Below are 17,478 nucleotides of genomic sequence, written 5' to 3' on the forward strand. Positions count from 1 at the left end.
TGAACAGCTTTGACTCTGCCTGGATGGCTGTTCCTACTTTTGTCTATCTGCCCTTCGGAACTTCAGCTTCAGGATCCTCTGCACGACGCAGCCATCCTTGAAGCAGAGAGACTCCATCCTCTTTGGACTGGGTCAAGCAGGTGGCCGTGCCTGGCACGGGCTCTCCGTCCCCCGACAGCGGCTTCCTCTGGGCCCCCAGCTTCTCAGCTCCAGGCCGGCGCCGAGCAGCCCCGCAACATCTCAACGACTACCCAAGCCCACGACAGGGAGCTCATCTCAGGGGCTGGCATGGGTGCAGGGGCCTCTGGCTGGTGGTCCCTGAAACCCAGCTGTGGGGGGGCGCCTCCCACACCGGATCTGCTGAATTGGCCTTGTCGCCCCAGTGGGTCCACTTCCCGCTGGAGTCACGGGAACGCAGCCAGGACCACCTGTGCCACGACCCGACCCGGTCCCCCACTCCTCCTTGCAGGGCTGACAGTCGTCTTCAGGCCCCTGGAAGCCTCAGTGCAGGGGAGCCAGAGGTTTATGGCCCTGCCGAAAAGATGCTGCTCCCCTGAGGTGGCGCTGGGACTTAGCGACCCGGATCGCGACCCTGGGTGGGCGCCTGGCACTGCACCTGGGGAGGGCGGCAGACGGCCAACAGAACTACGGGGCGAGGCAGTCAAGGTGGAGGGCAGAGCCGGAGGCCCGGGTGCGAGGGCCGTGCCGGGCGGAGCAGAGGCTGGAGCCCCCGCGCCCCGAGCTCTAGCACGGGCCGCTGGGCAGCAAACCGGGCGGCGAGATTCGCACCCAGGGCTCGAGGCCACGCCCCTTAACAGGCCCCGCCCCGGGTCCGCCCACGTGCCCCGCCCCGCGGCGTGACCGGAAGTGCGCGGGTCCCAAAGATGGCGCCTGGAACCCGGAAGTGAGCGGCGGCCACTCAGAGGCTCGGGGAAACTGAGGCGCCGCGGGCTCCGCCCGGCCGCACTCGGGTCCGAGGTGAGGCGTCCGGCCGCGATCCCCGCCCCGGCCCCGCCGCGACCCGCGCCCGGCCAAGCGCGCTCCGCCCCGCGCGGCCCCGCGCTCCCCGCGTCCCGGGCCGGGAGCCAGAGGGGCCGGGGTCCCCAGGGGCCGGGGGTGCGCGGCGGCGACCCCCGTCCGGCCCCGCCCTCCGCGCGTCCCGGCCCCGCCTGCGCCGCGACCCTGGATCCCTCCTCTCCACCCCCTTCTTCCTGCGAGCGAAGTTTGACGCTGCGCCGCGCCGCGACCCGGTCCCCGACCCGGTCCCCCGGGGGAACCCGGACCCTGCTCCCCGCCGCGAACTTTGACCCCGACCTTCTCCGCAACCCTTCCACCTCTTTCCCGCCCTGGTCGGTGCATCCCAAGCCCAGGCTCCGTGTTGACCACTGACCTTCCCTTTCCTGGTGACCCTTGTCACCGAGTCCTCCAGGTGGCCCTGAATCCGCTTTTCCCCAGCATCCTGACCCCTCTCTTCTTGTTTCTCTTAATTCTGGGTGCCTGGTGACCCCAAATTCTTGGTCAGGATGGGCTCTTTTCTCTACCAGCCCCATGACCCCAGGATTGTGCCCCCTCCTGCCCAGACCCAGCACAGTCTTCCTGGGAGGGGGTCCTCAGCCCTCTAGTAGGGGCAGGCACACCTCTTCTTGGGTTTCCTTGGGTGGGCCCCCCTGTTTGGATGGGGGCTCACTGGTGTTAGCTGATCCCCAGGACAGCCTTACTGTGTCTGTCTGTGTGTGGGGATGTCTCTCCCCCAGAAACTGGGGGACTCCAAGGACCAGGGAGGTGGTGGGCAGAGATGTGAGATGAGCCAAGGGAGGGTGTGGGTGGACTGGCAGGTAGGTCCTGCCCGGGTGGAGCTCTCTTCCCACCCCTCCAAGCTCTGGGAATGTGGCCACTGGGGCCTGGGGCCCAATCCAGACTGGCCTGACTGCCCAGAGTCTTCAGAGATGGACAGAGGTCTCCCTGAGTGACGTGATGAACATTCTGGAAAGAAAAGGGTCTGTAAACTGTGTAGCTGGGGCATCCCCCAGCTCTGCTTCCTGGAATGCCTGTGAGTCTTGCCTGCTCCAAGTGTTCTTCCTGCTCAGGGGTGTTTGGTGCTGTCTGTGCCCTGTGCCCTGTGAGTCGGTGCCTGGCCCTGAAGCCAGTTGGCCTTAGTGCTTGCTGGGAGATTGGGACAGTGAGGTTTTCCAGTATGGCAAGGGGGCGATCTTGGGCTGATCTGAGTTTGGAACCTAGTTGACCTGCTGTCAGGTGAGGTGTCAGACCCTGGAATCTGGCCTGGTGAGGGCCCTGCCTGTCACAGGTGTTGAGACTCCAGAGAGACTGAGGCAGGGCCTCAGTGAACATGTAGGTTCCCTTCAGGTTGAGGCAGCTGTGTGCACCCTGTTGGGGACTGGCTTCAGAGTAGTAGGCCCTGGACCCCCAGGAGGCTGGCAGCCCCGCCCCTACTTCCCCAGTGCCCTCTTTCTCACAGGCTTCCTGATTGTCCTCGCCCTGGATTTTCCCAGGGGAGGCCCCAGAGGCCAGAGGAGTTGTCTGCCCTGGGTATCTGCAGAGACCTTTCAGAGAAAGCTGGAATGTGAGATCTGTACCACTAGTGGGTGGGACGGCTGAGGCAGGGGCTGGTCATGGGGCCTTCGTTTGCAGGAGGGCTGGGCAGCCTGTGTCCCCACCTGGGGATTCCAGTAGAAGTCTGCTCCCTCATACCTACCTGGAACAGCAGGGCCCCAGCAGGGAGAAGGGCTGTGGCAGAAGGGGGTGGGATCCCCAGGGCCTGGACTAGGGGCTGGGCTGGGTGGGGCCCCAGGTATGTAGGAGACAGGAGCATCCTGCAGGTTTTCCAGCCACTTGACTAGGGCCTGTCTCAGCTCTCCAGCCTGCTGGGGAAACTGAGAGGCAGAAGGTCTCTGCTGGCCATAGGCCACAATCCTGCCCCCTCCATGTGGCCAGCTTGTCCTTGCCCAGAGTCGCAGCAGTGTTACAGACGCCCCTCCTGCAGGGCCCACAGGAAATGCTGACAGAGCTCCCGGATAAAGAGGCAACTGTGTTGACCAGCATGCCTGGTCCCCAGGCTCCCATCAAGGGGTGGGGCCAGCTTCTTCCCGTTTTCTGGGGGGCATAACGTGATCTGAAATTGTAAACACACTGGAAGGTGGTACGCTGAACTGTGGAGGTGCCCCTGGCACCAGCCAGCCCCAGGTCTGTGTACCTCTGTGGGGCACGTGTGTCTGAGTGCCTGTTCGCATGTGCACGTGCATTCTGTGAGGGATTGGGTCTGTGAGTGTGGGTTGCGTGTATAAGTGTGTTGCTCGTGTGTGTATGATTCACATGGGCAGGCTTGGAGCAACACTAGGCACTCTTCCCACAGCTGAGGGCCGTGTGGTCAGATGGCATGTTGGAAGGGCGGGTGTGGTCTGACGGTGAAGACACCAGACTCTGCCCCTGCCTGGCCCTGCAGGTAGACCTCCCTGGCCTGTCTCTGGGGACGCTTGCTCTCATCCCCAGGTCAGATCCCCCAGGTTACTCTCAATGGATACTGCCCCTCTGTGGGTCCCCCTTTCCTTCTCACCCTAGGAGGCATGGTCGCCTGTCCTGGGACTGCGATACAGGTGGGGACAGACCTGGGTTACAGCCAAGAGTCGATTTCAGTGCTCCTCATCTGCACGCTCTGAGCTCTCTGGGCGCTCTGGGAAGGTCAGACCCACTGTTTGTGCTCTGTAGCGTGATAAATCTCAAAAGCATGCTCAGTGAGATTCAGAAGCAAAGTCCGTCACAGTGTGTGACTCTGCAGGCGGGAAGTGTCCAGAACAGGTGAATCCAGAGATGGGGAGGGGGTCCTGGGTGCAGGGGAGGGATGGGGTGACTGCTCTTGGGGACAAAGATTCTGGATGTTCTGGACCTAGATAGATGGGATTACTGTACAACTTAGAATGTGCTAAAACCCAGTGAGTTGTAGACTCTGAACAGGCAAATTTTTTGGTATGTGCAACTTCAGAATCAAGCCCCGCTTGCGTGCGGCCCGGGTTCGATCCTCAGCACCACATACCAACAAAGATGTTGTGTCTGCCAATAACTTTAAAAATAAATAAATAAAAAAAAAAAAAAAAAAAAAAAAGAATCAAGCCCCATTCATATGTTGTGACCAGAGGGCTGGAATTGGGCCACCACCTGACCCTGCAGCCAGCTCACACCAGGGATCTGGATACTTGGTTGGAAACTTGCCCTGGACCCCCAGGAGGCCAGAGATGGAGGGTCACCCCGGCCCCAGCTGTCCTCCAGGATGCTTCTGCTTCAGGGGACAAGGAGCGCCTCCTGCAGCAACTGACCTGGGGCTTTGGACTCTTAGTGAGGGGTGCCTGCCTTGGGCTCCTGCACTCAGGCACTGGCCTCAAAGAAGGCTGTGAGGTCCCTCTCTCAAACTGGCCCACCCCAAGCCAGAACAATCCCTAAGTGAAACCAAAAGAGGTGGCGCCTCGGCCTTTGACCCGGGCCCTGCTGCATTTCGAAAGTGAGGTACATCGGGTTCCAGAAGGCGAGTCACTCTGGTTTCCTGGGAGGGCCACGCCCCACCAGGGCTGAAGGCCGGCCGTGGGCTGGGGGCCAGTGAGGGTCTGCAATAGGCCGTAAACTTTTATGGAACTGACTCACTGTTGCCGGGTGGAGCGGCCAGGGCAGGTGAGCTGACAAGTGAAGGAGAAAGTCCCTGCCCTGGGCAGTGGCCTGGCACTGGCTTGCCGTCCATCCCTGCTGCTGCCCGTCCTGCCTGGTGCCAGAGGCTTCTCCCTTTGCAGGTCAGGTAAGCTGAGCGAAGACTTTCCTACTGGCAGCAGTTGCCCTGGCCACAGGTCAGTCCTGGGCTCTTAGGTGCTGGTCCTGGGGCAGCAGGGCAGGACACTCAGAGTTTGCCCAGCACCACAGCGTCCTTGTTGTGTGAAGGCCAGGGGTTCCATGGCAGTGGTCAGTGTCTAGATCTGGAGGGCTCCTCAGGGCCTTTCCAGAGTGACTGGAATGTACTTGGTTGGGCCACAAAGGACTCTGTCCTGGTAGCTGTGAAGTGGGGTGTCTGGCGTCCCTGTTGCCCTGGCCTGGGATGAGTCTGCACAAGGTGCTGCCAGTGCTGGATGAGGAAACCTGTTGGTGTCACCTGGGTAAAGGGGATCTGGCCAGGGGCATTTTTGGGGGGACTTGTCAGATTCAGGAAATTACTGGCCCCTCAGTGCTTGCTCCCACCTGAGCCCCTGCAGATGCTGGGGTCTCTTGGGGATGGCATTGGGGTGTGCCAGGTCATAGCCAGGGGCTGGGCATCTGTGCCCTGGCTCCATGGGGACCTGGCGGGAGGCAGCTGGCACTGGTTGGGGGGCTGGGCATGGCTGCCCTAGTGGCCTACTCTGAACAGCCACGTAGGCCACACTCAGACCTAGACACATGGTTTCTCTTGAAAACCCCGGGTCACCTTCCCCTTTGGGACGCCCCTGCTGGCTGCCTCTCCCAGGTGGCCCGTGCTTGCCCCAGGCTGACCCCACCCAGCTCCCTCCAAGAAGATGCTCTGGGACCTTGAGGCCTCCAGCTGCCTGAAGGGAGCAGGACCATGTCCCATAGCATGTCACTTGTGCTCCCCACCGTCGAGTCCCGTGCAGCCTGGCCGGTCATTTGCAAGCCTTGGTTTAGGTGCCTGTGGCCTTTCTCTGGCCTGAGACCATGTGGCTGGCTGGTGCTGTGTGGTGCTTGGATTCCGGGGCTGGCCTCAGAGGTGCCCTGTCCGAATCCCTGGGGCCAGTGAATGTGGCCCTTTCTAGGCAAAGGGGGTTCTGCAGATGGGGTCAAGTTAGGGCTCCTGGAGCATCTGAGTGACCCATGGCATCCTGCGGGTTCTACAGTCCCAGACCTCACCACCCGGAGGCAGAAGGGACCTGGCAGGGGACCAGTCAGAGACCGTGAGTGTGGGGCTGAGAGGAGAGGCAGTGTGAGGAGGGCTGTGCAGCCACCTGCTGGAGGCTGCAGTGGCCTGGCTCCCTGGGAGGTGAGAGCACAGGCCACAGCCCCTGGTGTCATCTGTCTCCTGTGGGCGAGGGTGCCAGCCAGGAGGGCACATGTGTGGCCGAGGCTGCTAAGTTTGTGGTCACTTGTCAACGCAGGGTGAGACAGACCTAGGCTCTGTTGAACACCCTGGGCTCTTGCTGCCGTGTTTCGGTGCTGCTGCGAGCGTGTGTAGGCCTGGGATCTGGTCTCCTCGCGCTGGCTGGCCCTGCAACACAGCCCTGAGCTTGGAGTGAGCCTCCTTCCTCCTCCAGAACACCCAGTGCCCTTTAGGCTGGGGTGAAGTTCCCTGGAAATGTTCTTAGCACCAGGGTTGGACTGAAGGAGCCCGGGAACAGTGGTGACCATTGGTCACTCACTAAGGCCAGTGTAGCCTGGCTATGGGCAGCCCCAGCCTCTGTTCTTCTCAAAATTCTCCAAAAGATGCCAACAGAGGTCGGGGTAGCAGCCAGGATGGGGTGGCAGAAATGCCTCTCCTCGTAGGCCTTAGACAGACAAGGCCATGTCAGTTTCAAAGGACCAGGACATGGGAGTGGTATAGCTTACAACCCATTCAGGAAAAGGCAGCTGGGAGTCAGAGAAGACCACCAGCACAAGACCTGAGCAGGTGCTTCCCTGACAGGACACCTGCATTAAAGACTCCTGACCGCTGTAGGAGGCTGTTCTCACATGTCCCTGTGAAGAGAGGGTTACAAGTTCAAGCACGGGCAGGCACTGCGTGTTCAGCTGGGGGCAGGAGTTAAGACTGAGCCATACCTGGGGATGGACAGAGCCGAGTCTTGGACTCCCTGAGATTGAGGAGCCTCAGGCCAGGGGTGTGGAGGTCTGTATGACTTGCTCACCCACTGTCAATGTGGGTGCATCTTGCTCTGTGCAGCCCCTCCTCACCACATGACTGCAAGGGCACTATTCTGTGAGGGCTAGTTGGCTGGCATGTGCCCGCCATGGCCAGCTGGTGCCCCCAGGTCACTGCCTCCAGAGCCTGGCTCGGGGCCTCCTTTTCTGCATTGGTGCATTGCTCTAGGCATTGTCCCGGTCCCTCTGCACCTGCTAGGGTCTGGCATCTGGTCCTGGCTGCTCAGATGTAGCTCTCCTCCTCAGGTGTCAGCGTCTCTGGTGTCTGGGGCTGAGTGTGGACAGCATCCCATACTTGCTCTGGCCCTGGATGAGGGGCTCTGGGAACAGTGGCCCAGTCTGGCGTAGCATGTGGTGGCATCTCAGCCCCTTTTTCTGACCTGGTTGCTACTCCAGCTCTCGGCGTCAGGCTGGGGGACAGGCCATCGGGGGCCCTCACCAGGCCTCCCACTTGCAGTCCACTTCCTGGCCATTCATTTGGCCTCATGTGGACTGTGCCAGGCCCTGGCTGTGGAGTCAGCCAAGGGGCCTCTGCCAGTTCCCCGTCTGTGAAGCCCTCGACAGGTCACACGTGGGGCTGCAGGCAGTGAGTGAGGCCTTGTGCTCATAGCTGCTGGGATGTGTAGGCCGAGCCATGCTGGCTGGCTCAGAGCAGCATCTTCTTGCCGCCTTGGGCTGGCAGCCCTGCTGACTACCCAGATGGCTGGTCTGGTCCTCCCCACCCTCTTGGAGTAGGTGCATGTTCCCCCATCCCAGAGCCCAGCCCTGTGGACCAGAAGCCTGGCAGTTGAGATGCCCACCTGGGGTTCTTCCCCTGCCCCTCTGCCTCTTGGAAGGTTCTGGAAGGGATAGATGGGGAATTCTACTGGAAATTAGGGTGTACTGTGACCCCTTGAGTGCCCCCCTGGGTGGACAGAGGAGGCTGTGAGGGACTGTAGCTGTTGGTCCCCAGGACCCTGGGAGTGGGCAGAATGCAGCAGGGGGGGTGTCCTAGGGAGCCCCCAGCCAGCCCAGCCTTTCACTGTGGAAGAATCACCTGAGCTCAGCCAGTGGGGGGCACCTGGGGTGCGGGTCCTGCAGGCTGGCCTGGCCCAGGCTTCCTCGGAGGCCTGTAGGGCAGAACTGGAAGTTGAAAGGAGCCCACTTGTGGGACCCTCCCTGCCTCCTGTTCCTCAGAGGGCCCACCTGATCTCACCCTGGAGGGATGGGCCTCCCTCCTAGCTCCAGTCTTCCCAGCCTTGCTGTGCCCGTGCTGGGACTTGGTGGCCTCTGCCTGTGTTGGCACCCAGGGCTGTTGCATTCCACATGCCTCCTGGGGCTCTGGAAACCCAAGGTCACAACATGGGGCCAGTCATGTCCCGGAGCACCCTGGTCCTTGAACATTCCCAGCCACAGGGCTCCCAGGGAATCGGCTGAGGGTCAGGGCTGGCTTGTGCTGGAGCTTGGGCCCTCCCACCTGAGTATCCCAGGCTGCTGTCACAGAGTACCCAAACTGGGAGGTTCAGATCAACAGGAATTTACCCTCTTCTTAGCCTGGAGTCCGGAAGTCTGAGACCCAGGTCTGTGCAGGGCCACGCTCCCTTTAGGGAGGGTCCTTCCTGCTTCTCCCAGCTCCTTGGTTTGTGTCCTGTCACCCCGATTTCTGCCTCTGTCTTCAAGTGGCCTTCTCTGAATTTATGTCCAAGCCTCATGTCTTATAAGAACACAAGTCAGGCAGGGGGTGTGGCTCAGTGGAGAGCACTTGCCTCGCATGGCACTGCCAACAAGAAGCCAAACGAGCACAAGCCACTCCAGGATGATGCCACCTTAGCCAGCTGTGACTGCAAAGACCCTGTTTCTTTCTTTCTTTCTTTTTTTTTTTTTTTAAAGAGAGTGAGAGAGAGAGAATTTTTAATATTTATTTCTAGTTCTCGGCGGACACAACATCTTTTGTTGGTATGTGATACTGAGGATCGAACCTGGGCCGCACGCATGCCAGGCGAGCGCGCTACCGCTTGAGCCACATCCCCAGCCCAAGACCCTGTTTCAAACGAGGTCCCATAGTTGCCAAGTGGACAGGAATTGTGGCCACCCCAGTGCCTTCTCTGTTCCCTCCCCACCATGGGGACCAGCCCTCCAAGCCCTCCCTGTCACTTGTCAGTCTCTCTGGGTCTGCTTCTGGTCCTGTGGGTCAGCCCAAACGTGCCCCTAGGCACATGTGTGGCCCTCACACACCTCAGGCCCAGCTGGGAGAACCCCAGCCCTGGTGCTCAGTCCATTTGGACTCTGGAACATGGGTGGAGGGCAGCAGTTACCGTGTTCATGCTGAGCCCTGCAACTGGCCCAGGTGTACACCCGGTGGGTTGGTCTGCAGAACCCTCACCTGGGTCAGAAGAGGCCAGCATCAGATTGCCAGCTTCAGTGCCCCTGTGTGTCAGATGAGGCTTGGTCAGCTCTGAGTAGTCCTGGGTGGGGCTGCGGGTCAGAGTGGTCCTCTCTTTACCCATCCACTTTATTCCCAGGATCTACCTTATGTGGCTGGGAGATGAGTTTTGGGTCCAGAGAAGTGTGACCCCTCAAGACTGGCCAGGCCTGACTCCTCAGCCCAGTCGGCTAAGGCAGGTGGATCACAATGGAGGCCCGCCTGGGTGACTTAGCGAGTCTGTCTCAGAATAAAAAGGGCTGCTGAAATGTAGGCCCCCATCCCTGGGGAGCACCCTGCAAAGGTACCCAGTCCTTGCTGTGTCAGGCACCTGCCGGTCCACCTGGCAGAGGGCCCAGTTGAAGGGATGACACTGTCCCTCCCACGTGGGTGAGGGCGGGGGCAGTGCAGTCTCCAGCCCAGCTCCACCTCCCACCAGGGGGTGGTTCCAGTCAGAGTCGCCTCGCTGCCTGGTCAGGCCTGCTGTTAGGCAGAGAGGCAGGCCCCACAGCCTGGTTCACTGATGGGCAGCTCCAGGGGGACCTGGGGGAGGACATGCCCACTGCCAGCACTGGGGCTCCTGGGGGCACTTGTGGGTTGGATTTGTGGGTGTCGTTGGCCCTGAGGCACCCTTCTGTGAGGACATGGCTCTGCCAGGACCAGGATGGGCCTCTGGGGAAGCAGAAGCCCAGGAAGAAGGGGCTGGTCCTCGGTGGTGTGCAGGGCAGGGGGGGACACCTTCCTGGGTCGGGGATCAGAGATACCAGTGGCAGTTGGTGAGCGGGCCGTGGTGTGCCGAGCCAGCCTCCCTCAGCCAGGTGAAGACTCAGGGCTGTCGAGGGGTGCAGCTTCTCCCGCGGTCAGCAGAGGGCCTGGGCCCTGTGTGGGGCAGGCAGCTGTGGCTGTGCTGGGCCCTGGAGTGTGTGGAGAGGGACCAGTGAGGCCCTTCTGAGTTGTGGTGTGGGTGGCCTGTGTAACTGTGCACAGGCTGTAGGGACATGGATCCCCGAGGGTTCCCCAGGGCTGGGGCTTCTCTCAGAGCATGGTGCTCCCCAGAGCCTTCCGCAGCAGGCTTCCGGGGGCTCTTCTGGAACCTGCACCTTCCTAGATGATGTGAGCAGACAGTTCTCAGTTCTGGGCCCTGCCTCTCAGGGGTCTGCGTGGGAGCCAGACCCCATCCACGCTGGTGGGCGCGCACACTCCCTTCTGCCAGTGTTGGCATTCTGGTTGACTGTGCTGTGGGCTCAACCTGGACTCCCGTGCCAGGGGACAGCTTCCCACGGGAGCGTCTGGTGAGGTGGGGTGTCCCTGCCAGGAGGGCATCTCGGGGCTGCGTCTCGGCTCCCATGTGCTGCCCTGTGTGATGGCTGCTTGGTCGATGGTGTCTGAGGCCAGGGCCACGGATGGTGGGCTGCAGGGAGCTGGGCCTGGCCCAGGCAAAGCAGGTTTCACTCTTATTGTTGGTTGCCCGCCCCCACTGGTCTCATCCCGGCTTCTGAGGAGGAAAAAGCGCTGCTCTGAGAGGCTTCATCTCTGCCCCCGTCCGGGGCAGGCCTTCTCTGGTGACTGTGTCTCTGCATGGTATCTCCCAGCCTCAGGCCCGCAGCTGTGCCTGCTCCTTTTTTTTTTTTTTTTTTTTTTTTAAAGAGAGAGTGAGAGAGAGAGAGAGAGAGAGAGAGAGAGAGAGAGAATTTTTTTAATATTTATTTTTTAGTTCTCGGCGGACACAACATCTTTGTTGGTATGTGGTGCTGAGGATCGAACCCGGGCCGCACGCATGCCAGGCGAGCGCGCTACCGCTTGAGCCACATCCCCAGCCCTGTGCCTGCTCCTTCAGTGTCAGGACGTCCACCTGTCTCTCCATCCTGAAGCGCCCAGCTCAGGGGAGGCTGTGAGCCTGGCTGCCGTGTCCTGCATCCTCCTGAGTTGTTCTGGGCTGGCTCCTGTGGCCCTGCAGCCCTAGAGAAAGGAGAGTGCATGGGACCCAGGCGCACCCACCCTGTGGGCCTGGTGACTCCTTAATGAGCCTGTGGAGCTGCTGACACCCTCAGGGGGGAAGGAGGCTGGGCCTGGCTGGTTGTGTGGCTTGCAGCAGGCAGGTTCTCTGGGTAGCTCCCTGCTCACCTTTGTAGCAACCTGGAGACGTCACATAGAGGTCTCCGGGCAGGAGTAGGCAGGAGAGTGTGCTGGCGCCAGCTGACCCAGGAGGAGCCTCCCCACAGCCAGGTTCTTGTCGCCTGGCCTCAGTGAGGGGGGGTAGGGTGGTCACTAGACAGAACTATGGTCTTTCTGGAAAGACCCTTGGGGCCGGGTGTGGCACTCACCTGTCACCCCAGTGACTGGGGAGGCAGCGGCAGGAGGGCGGCAAGTTCCGTGACAGCCTGGGGAACTTAGCCAGACTGCCTCAAGGTAGAGAGGACCAGGGGTGCAGCTCAGTGGAGGGCCTGGGTCACGTTCAGTTCCTAGTACTGGAGAATTGAGAAGCAGGACATGAAGGAAGGGTCCCTCTGGTGCATCCTTTTCACCCTCGGGAACTGCCCACCATGGAGAAACTGTCCTGGCCCAATGCCCCTGAAGGCCTGGGGCGCTCCCCCTCCACTGGCCCCCCCAGCACGTTACAGCCATTCAGCTGATGCCAGGGTCCCAGGATGCCAGGGTGTCAGGGCCAGGGTCCTCAGGGGTCCACCAAGGTCCCTTGCCCTCAGCCACTCCTTACAGGGACCAGGCCCTCCCTGTAGCCCTTTAAGAGCTGTCTGTCAAGTGCTCACCACAGACCAGGCATCTGCCCTCCCAGGGCCTGGCCTCAGGAGAGATAGGCAGTCACCCAGTGGACACAGAGGCGGTGGGGACAGTAGTCCTCCTGCAGGCTGGGGATGCAGCTGTGCGTGCCCTGAGGACGGGAGGGGCATGCCCTTCCGTGGGAAGAGGGGCCAGCAGGCTGTCTCTGCAGTGGGTTTGGGGACCCTGAGCAGCTGGATATGACCAACCCAGGATTTTCAGGAACCCAGGCTAGTAGCTGGTCAATCTCAGGCCAGGCCAGGCTGAGTGGCCACTGATACCCGTGTGAAGAAGAGCAACTGGAAGTGTGTGGGATGGCTCCTGGGGCCCTGTGGAGGGGACCTGGAAAGGAGACCTCCCCTGTCCCCGGTCAGCATCTCTCCATTTCCATTGGTCTGACATTAGCACCTCCCCTGCCACCTCCAGGGGTCCAGGCTGTCTCTATGGGGCCACCTCACTCAAGAAGTAGACAGATGTCTCATCGTGTCCTTGGCTTGTGCCCCTTTCTGGTCAGTCTCCTACTGGGGACAGAATCCTGTGGTTGAGGCCTCCCTGAAGCCCTTGGCTATTCAGAGGAGGCCTCTGTGTAGAGGGACAGCAGCATTCTGTCTCCATGGCCTGGCATCCTGATGCCTGCGAGGGTCAGAGGTGCCCCTCCTGCACGAGATGGTCCTGGACAGCCAAGTCGGGCCCTGATCAGGTTTCTGGATTCTGTAGGACCCTGCCGCGTGTGGGCCCAGCCTTGTGAAATCACCGGCTTTTCCCACTGCCTGGTGCCCCCTCCTGCACGAGATGGTCCTGGACAGCCAAGTCGGGCCCTGATCAGGTTTCTGGATTCTGTAGGACCCTGCCCCGTGTGGGCCCAGCCTTGTGAAATCACCGGCTTTTCCCACTGCCTGGTGCTGGGGTCCCGGGATGTTCATTCAGTGGCTACAGAAGCTCGAGAGTGCAGTGGTGGGTGTGAGCCTTCCCGAGCTTTTACAGTGGTGGATGAGCTGTCTTGAGAGTGCAGTGGAGGGTGTGAGCCCTCCTGAGTGTTCAGTGTAGGTGTGAGCCGTCCCGAGCTTTTGCAGTGGTGGATGAGCTGTCTTGAGAGTGCAGTGGAGGGTGATGGGCCCTTCTGAGTGTTCAGTGGTGGGTGTGAGCCGTCCTGAGCTTTTGCAGTGGTGGATGAGCTGTCTTGAGAGTGCAGTGGAGGGTGTGAGCCCTCCTGAGTGTTCAGTGTAGGTGTGAGCCGTCCCGAGCTTTTGCAGTGGTGGATGAGCTGTCTTGAGAGTGCAGTGGAGGGTGATGGGCCCTTCTGAGTGTTCAGTGTAGGTGTGAGCCGTCCCGAGCTTTTACAGTGGTGGATGAGCTGTCTTGAGAGTGCAGTGGAGGGTGTGAGCCCTCCTGAGTGTTCAGTGTAGGTGTGAGCCGTCCCGAGCTTTTGCAGTGGTGGATGAGCTGTCTTGAGAGTGCAGTGGAGGGTGATGGGCCCTTCTGAGTGTTCAGTGGTGGGTGTGAGCCGTTCCGAGCTTTTACAGTGGTGGATGAGCTGTCTTGAGAGTGCAGTGGAGGGTGTGAGCCCTCCTGAGTGTTCAGTGTAGGTGTGAGCCGTCCCGAGCTTTTGCAGTGGTGGATGAGCTGTCTTGAGAGTGCAGTGGAGGGTGATGGGCCCTTCTGAGTGTTCAGTGGTAGGTGTGAGCCGTCCCGAGCTTTTGCAGTGGTGGATGAGCTGTCTTGAGAGTGCAGTGGAGGGTGATGGGCCCTCCTGAGTGTTCAGTGGTGGGTGTGAGCCGTCCCGAGCTTTTGCAGTGGTGGATGAGCTGTCTTGAGAGTGCAGTGGAGGGTGTGAGCCCTCCTGAGTGTTCAGTGGTGGGTGTGAGCCGTCCCGAGCTTTTGCAGTGGTGGATGAGCTGTCTTGAGAGTGCAGTGGAGGGTGATGGGCCCTCCTGAGTGTTCAGTGGTGGGTGTGAGCCGTCCCGAGCTTTTACAGTGGTGGATGAGCTGTCTTGAGAGTGCAGTGGAGGGTGATGGGCCCTTCTGAGTGTTCAGTGGTAGGTGTGAGCCGTCCCGAGCTTTTGCAGTGGTGGATGAGCTGTCTTGAGAGTGCAGTGGAGGGTGATGGGCCCTCCTGAGTGTTCAGTGGTGGGTGTGAGCCGTCCCGAGCTTTTACAGTGGTGGATGAGCTGTCTTGAGAGTGCAGTGGAGGGTGTGAGCCCTCCTGAGTGTTCAGTGGTGGGTGTGAGCCGTCCCGAGCTTTTGCAGTGGTGGATGAGCTGTCTTGAGAGTGCAGTGGAGGGTGATGGGCCCTTCTGAGTGTTCAGTGGTAGGTGTGAGCCGTCCCGAGCTTTTGCAGTGGTGGATGAGCTGTCTTGAGAGTGCAGTGGAGGGTGATGGGCCCTCCTGAGTGTTCAGTGGTGGGTGTGAGCCGTCCCGAGCTTTTGCAGTGGTGGATGAGCTGTCTTGAGAGTGCAGTGGAGGGTGATGGGCCCTCCTGAGTGTTCAGTGTAGGTGTGAGCCGTCCCGAGCTTTTGCAGTGGTGGATGAGCTGTCTTGAGAGTGCAGTGGAGGGTGATGGGCCCTCCTGAGTGTTCAGTGTAGGTGTGAGCCGTCCCGAGCTTTTACAGTGGTGGATGAGCTGTCTTGAGAGTGCAGTGGAGGGTGTGAGCCCTCCTGAGTGTTCAGTGGTAGGTGTGAGCCGTCCCGAGCTTTTGCAGTGGTGGATGAGCTGTCTTGAGAGTGCAGTGGAGGGTGATGGGCCCTTCTGAGTGTTCAGTGGTAGGTGTGAGCCGTCCTGAGCTTTTGCAGTGGTGGATGAGCTGTCTTGAGAGTGCAGTGGAGGGTGATGGGCCCTTCTGAGTGTTCAGTGGTAGGTGTGAGCCGTCCCGAGCTTTTGCAGTGGTGGATGAGCTGTCTTGAGAGTGCAGTGGAGGGTGATGGGCCCTTCTGAGTGTTCAGTGGTGGGTGTGAGCCGTCCCGAGCTTTTGCAGTGGTGGATGAGCTGTCTTGAGAGTGCAGTGGAGGGTGATGGGCCCTTCTGAGTGTTCAGTGGTGGGTGTGAGCCGTCCCGAGCTTTTGCAGTGGTGGATGAGCTGTCTTGAGAGTGCAGTGGAGGGTGATGGGCCCTTCTGAGTGTTCAGTGGTGGGTGTGAGCCGTCCCGAGCTTTTGCAGTGGTGGGTGATGAGCCCTCCTGAGCTTGTGCAGATGCCAGGTCATGGCTGAAAGGTGATCCATGGGCTGTGCATGGCCAGATCCCTTTCACCATGTGCCCCTTGGGCTTTGGCTCCCAGGGCCAGGGCCCCTCTATGTCCACCATGCTCCTTACCCTGCACCTCTTCCTGCAGCGGCCTAGGTCACTCTCCTGGGCTGGTTTCTTCAGGCAGCAGATGTAGGCCATTGGCCACCTCATCCTGTGGTCTCTGTGGGGACTACAGAACAGGTGGCTTGCAGCAGTGGATGGCCACCAGCCCTGAGAGTCCTTACGGGCCAGTCAGCAGTCTCCGCATGTGTCTGTCGCTCCTTACCCAGGGCTTCCGCCTCTGAGTGCAGCTTTGGGGCCTGGTCAGGGCTCCACCGAGGGGACTTTGTGTCCTTATCAGAAAGCGCTGGGGGGTCGGTCTGTGTGGTCAGAGGGTGGTGTGAGGATGTGGGTGCAGGCAGCCACAGGCCCCTCTTGCAGAGAGGCACTGGTTGGAGCTCAGAGGGCAGGGCTGGCAGCAGGTCACTGGCTCGCCTGCTGCCCTCTCCTTGCACCCCTCTTTTTGGATGGGAGCCATGGTGGTTCCTCTGTGCTCAGAGAAGCAGCCTGGCCTCAAGGGCAGAGGCACCCTGTAGACTCTGGGTCCCCCACCCCGGAGCCCCAGCTGGGCCACAGGGCTGTCCAGAGGTGAGGAGGCTCGTCGTGTTCCTCGCCACTAGAGCACTCAGGGTCCCTCCAGAGGACTGGGCTGCGTGAAATGGCCACACAGAGACCAAGGCACCTTTTTCTTTGGGTCCTGCGATGGCTCCTCTGACCTTAAGGGTCCGTGGAGAGAGAGAGCGAGAGCACTGCTGAACCCTTTTATTGAGGCCAGAGTCAGGTTTCGGGGGGCTGAGTCCAGCTTCGTGATGTCCACTGTCTGACTGACACCTGGGTAGGCCACCCCAAGGGCAGAGCAGGAGAAGGGGACACACAAAGGGCGTTTCCATGGAACATTCTGTGCCAAACGGGGCACAGGGGTAACATCACAAAGGAACAGGTGGGCGTAGCTCAGTCCATGGGGCGACACGCCTACGCCTGAAGACGCGTCCTCAATCTCCGGGACCAGGGCAGTGTCCAGGTCACTATAGTGACGGTCAGAGCCTCTCTGCTCAGGGAAGGAGAATGCAAACTTATTCAGACTGGTGCCCACAGAGGCTGGCTGGGAGTGCCCACGTGGGGACATCCTGTGACCTGTCCCAGGGCTCCCAGCTTCGCACTGAGGTCTGGCTGGCCAGGAGGACCACAGGGTATAGGAGCAAGGCTGGAGGAGGTGCCAGTCGTGGTCCTGAGTGGCCCCTCGTCCCAGGTTCTTTCCTTTTGCCTTGTCTGGAAACTGGATTTCAGAAGGAAGCTAAGAACCCTCCAGCTGTGAGCTGAGATCTGATCTGAGGTGCCCCCACGTGGGGACCCAGATCAACCTGTGGGCTCCTGACCTGAGACGGGCACCTGGCACAGACCGCAGGCTGCAGAACAGGCCGAGTCCTGCTGGCCTCAGGCCTGGCTCTGTGGCCCAGGTGATCTCTGTCCCCAAGGCTTGCACACTTCAGCTGCTGCCGGAGTTTGGTCTGGTGGCATCTATACACACAGGGACTTGGCATGTCCTCACATTGCCACGAGGGGAGGGGGCGAAGACTGTAAGAAGGGGGTCCAGTGGGTGTAGGACCTTGGAGCCAGGAGCAGACAGGGTGGAGGTTGCAGACACACTTGGGCAAGCCCGAGCCTACCCTGGAAGGGCGGGGGCTGCGGAGGGCCTGGGAGACACTAGCAGGGACTGGGGCCAGGGCCCTGCCCAGTGCCTCTGGAAGGAGCAATTGGGGTGAGAGGCCTGGGGCACTGGGACCTGCTGGTGAGGTGGGAAGGATGGGCACCACCCTGGCTAAGGTGTCCCTGTCCCTCCCAAGCCCTGCACTCATGTCCATGTCCTGTGCTGGCCTCTCCTGTCACTGTGTCACACACTGTGGCCTTGTCTGGCTCTCACTGAGCACGAGCTGTGTCACCTTGCTCCCGCCGGTGGCTGTGACGCTTCAGGTGGATGGCAGTGCTGCTGTCTGTCTGAGCGCCTGCTGGCCGTGCAGCCTCCTCAGGCTGGTGTGTGCACGCCTCTGTGTGCACCTGCCTTCCCGTCTCCCATGTGTGCTGGGGGAGTCGCTAGGTCTGCTGGCACCTACTTCTCCTTTTGAG

General features: G+C 60.6%; 1 protein-coding gene across 4 annotated transcripts in view; it reads left to right on the forward strand.

Annotated features, from left to right (window-relative positions):
- The first annotated feature begins 886 nt into the window (after positions 1-886).
- Sbno2 (strawberry notch homolog 2) overlaps positions 887-17,478 on the forward strand; it is a 49,799-nt gene continuing 33,207 nt past the window's right edge. For all 4 annotated transcript variants that reach the window (XM_026413998.2, XM_026413999.2, XM_026414000.2 and 1 more), the window contains exon 1: positions 887-978. The gene's annotated coding sequence lies outside the window, so the exon portion shown is untranslated. The remainder of the gene's footprint in view (positions 979-17,478) is intronic.

This window comes from Urocitellus parryii, chromosome 3 (assembly GCF_045843805.1).
Source record: "Urocitellus parryii isolate mUroPar1 chromosome 3, mUroPar1.hap1, whole genome shotgun sequence".
Taxonomy (NCBI): domain Eukaryota; kingdom Metazoa; phylum Chordata; class Mammalia; order Rodentia; family Sciuridae; genus Urocitellus; species Urocitellus parryii.